We start from the raw sequence: 3826 nt of genomic DNA on the forward strand, positions 1-3826 counted from the left end.
TAAATGCACAGTTCCTCTCCATTTGTTCTCCATAATAGTGCTTCAATCTCTGACCATTAACTCTGAATATATTCCCTGGGAAGAGTTTTAATCATGAGTTGAAGAGTAGAACCTGTTGTCTTGGAGCAAACTCACACCTAAGAATCTGTTTTTCATGCCAATTTTTCGTCTGCTCTTTGTAGATTTTTGCATTTTCATATGCATCACCCGAGAATGCATAGCGAAAATGCTCAGGGAATTGTTTCAACTCTAGAGATATAGGTTGTTGCGTCTTTCCTTTAGAGATTACAAAATCCGTCCTTGCTACCATAGGTTCTAGCCTCCCCACACGTTGCTATGTTGTAATCTGCTGCTAGGATTGTTCTAGGTGATCAACTTGTACATCTTTTTGTACATCTTTTTGAAAGACTTTTTCTACACCTTGCTGAATGACATCTACCCGAAAGCAAGTACTTAGATCTTCTAGGAATCTCATGTCTTGGTAGATGTTGAACATAACCTCTTCCTTATCCACTCTCAATGTTAACTCACCCTTTTGAACATCAATTAAAGCCCTTCCAGTGGCCAAGAATGGTCGGCCAAGAATTAACGGGACTTCTTGGTCTTCCTCCATATCTAACACCACAAAATCAGCAGGAAAAATAAATTTATCCACTTTTACCAATACATCTTCTATGATTCCACGTGGATACTTGATGGATCGGTCTGCTAGTTGCAATGAAATGGTTGTTTATTTCATCTCTCCAAGTCCCAATTTCCTACAAATAGAAAGTGGCATAAGATTAATACTAGCACCAAGATCACATAAAACTTTATCAAAAAATAAATTTCCAATAGTGCAAGGCAAAGTAAAACTCCCTAGATCTTTTAATTTTTGAGGCAATTTCTTTTGAAGAATATCACTACACTCTTCGGTAAGCTTCACTGTTTTGAACTCCTCCAACCTTCTTTTCTTTGAAATGATGTCCTTCAGGAACTTGACATAGTTTGACATTTGTTCCAAGGCATCTGTAAGAGGAATATTTATGTGAATTTTCTTAAAAATATCCAAAAACTTAGAAAATTGCTTATCTAATTTTTGTTTCTGAAAACGTTGAGGATAAGGAAGTGGAGTAGAGAGAATAGGAGGATTGTCAGGAAATGAAATTGATGGAAGCGTGTCTGTCTCTCTTGGTGTATCATCCACAATCTCCTCTTCTTCCCCTTTATTCTTGCTTCGGCCATTCTTTTAGGTGTAGGTGTGGACATGGTTTCCTTTGCTGGTGATTTATCAATTTCTCTTCCACTCCTAAGTGTGATGACATTGCATTGTTCCTTAGGATTCACTTCTGTGTTGTTAGGAAAAGTTCCTCTCTGTTGGATATTTATAGTCGTGGCCAGTTGCCCAATTTGTATTTCTAGGTTCTTCATAGTGGCTCCCATATTGTTGCAATGAGTCTCAATGTTGTCTAGCCGTGCATCTGTCTTTTTAAACCTTGCTTTTGTCTCCTCAACGAAAGATATCATGGCATCCTCAAGTGACATCTTCTTCGCACCTTGATGACTTTCAAATCCTGCAGGAGGTTGCAGCACATTCCTTGCATTTCCATAAGACAAATTATCATGATTTCGAAGCCCTGAATGGTAATATTGTGGCAAAGGAACACCACGATAATTGTAGTTCTGATTATTGATGTATTGAACCTGCTCTTGACTCGCTCCAATACTCGAATCTGTCCTACTTGTAGCTACCACATATTCTGCACCTTGTGGTATCCTCTGGGTTGTCAAAGATGAAATCTGATGAGACAAAGAAGCAACTTGCGCTGAAAGTGCAGCAAACAGCTCCAATTCATGAATTCCAGCAACTTTCTTAGCCATAGTTCTTTCAGTTGGCCATTGATAGTTATTTGAGGCCATTTCTTCCAAAAGAGCAGTAGCACCCTCAGGTGTCTTTGACATCAAAGTTCCCCCAGATGTAGCATCAACTAAAGTCCGCGTTTGCCCATTTAACCCATTATAGAACATCTGAATTTGCAACCAATCTGGCAATCCATGTTGTGGGCAGCGTCGAATCAAATCTTTATACGTTTCCCATGCATCATAGAGTGATTCAAAATCATGCTGCTTGAATTGACCAATCTCACTCCTGAGTTGAGCTATTTTTGCAGGTGGAAAGAATTTAGCTAGAAATTTTTCTGCCATGTCCTGCCAACTAGTAATACTCCCAGGTTGTAGCGACTGTAGCCAACCTCTTGCTTTGTCCCTCAAAGAGAAAGGGAATAATCTCAGTCTAATGGTGTCTTCAATAACACCATTGATCTTCACAGTATCACAAATCTCCAAAAACATCGCCAGATGGATATTGGGATCATCAAGTGGCGATCCACTGAATTGGGTCTGCTGCACCATACTGATTAATGCGGGTTTGAGCTCAAAATTGTTGGCATTAATAGGCTGGCGTCTGATACCCGAATAATTGTCATTCACAACTGGTCACACATAATCCTTCAAGGCGCGTGGCTGCGCATTATCTTGTCCATTCTCCATGGCTAATACCCTCTTTTTCCTTAGTGCTCTAAGCGTTCTTTCAATCTTTGGATCAAAAGGAATAATGGCACATATTCTAGCATTGCGCATCCAACATAAAAAAACACACCAGAAATACAAATAAATAATAATAATAATAATAAAATAAAATAAAGAAAATAAATAAATAAAAATATAAAAATAAAATTCTAAATTAAAACCAAGATTACTTTGTATCGATATTGGCAAAAATAAGAAAAACTCAATCCCCGGCAACGGCGCCAAAAACTTGACCGGTGCAAACTGCAAGTGTACAGTATCGTAGTTTTATAATATAATGATGTGTAGAGTATCGTCCTCAGGGATTGATGTCTTAATTTTACCAAGTACCGAAATTTTACTAACCTTGATTTTATTTAGAAAAATTAACAATTTTAGACTGCAAAATTTAAACAAAGCTACTTTGAATAAACTATTCAGGAGAATTTAAAACTAGATACCGCGTGTCAAATTGATGATGGTGAAAACTTCTAGGAAACTGATTTCACCTAGTTTCTCACTATGCTTTACTCATTTAGCTAATTTAACTTCCTTTTCTCTGTTTGTTAGCAAATCGCCAATTTTTCCAAAAGCCTCTTTTGATAGTCAATCGGAACCTATTCTTGTTTATTATTTAACATAAGAGTATGCAAATTAATAACGCAAGAACGCAGTAAGATCCTCGATTTTTTATGCTACGTAGGTTCATACAAGTCGTTTGATCTCTATATTTACCTACGCTGAATTATCCAAGATCTATCCTATAATCCCCCCTTTCGGTAGCAAATCACAAGAATAAAATCATTTAATTAATGGCTAGTTAATTAAAAGCATTAGGCACAGAATAACTCAAACAAACATTAATGAAAACTATTCTGATTAGCATCAAAGAGCAAGCATAGTTCGAAACTGGCTACATCGTTTTCCTAGAATTCAAAAATTTAGTTCATTCCGAAAATAAAATCCAACATAACAGATTTCACCATATTTTCTTCAATTTGGAGCGTACGGGAAAGATCAACACTCGCCGCACCGCCGTCGCGCGTCATGAACACCCCGAACACCGCCGTTGTTAGCCGCCTTCCAATTCTGAAAAGATAGTATTTTTGCGTGCTTCCAACTCTCCTTTGCTGGCTGTATGTGTATCTCCACAGCACCACCAAAAGAAAACTACAAGAAAGCTCTCCAAAAAATAATTTTTCCCAGAAACTCTATGTGCTTTCGCCTCCCTTCTCTTTCTCCCCAAGAAAAATCCTTTTTTTTCTTCCTATGGTGCGGC

At 37.7% G+C, this 3826-nt stretch overlaps 1 non-coding gene across 1 annotated transcript; it reads left to right on the forward strand.

Annotated features, from left to right (window-relative positions):
- The first annotated feature begins 2029 nt into the window (after positions 1–2029).
- On the forward strand, positions 2030–2136 carry LOC131158984 (small nucleolar RNA R71). The gene has a single exon (XR_009137599.1). It is a non-coding gene; the product is annotated as a small nucleolar RNA R71 (small nucleolar RNA).
- The last annotated feature ends 1690 nt before the right edge of the window (positions 2137–3826 follow it).

Source organism: Malania oleifera, chromosome 6 (assembly GCF_029873635.1).
Source record: "Malania oleifera isolate guangnan ecotype guangnan chromosome 6, ASM2987363v1, whole genome shotgun sequence".
Lineage (NCBI taxonomy): Eukaryota > Viridiplantae > Streptophyta > Magnoliopsida > Santalales > Ximeniaceae > Malania > Malania oleifera.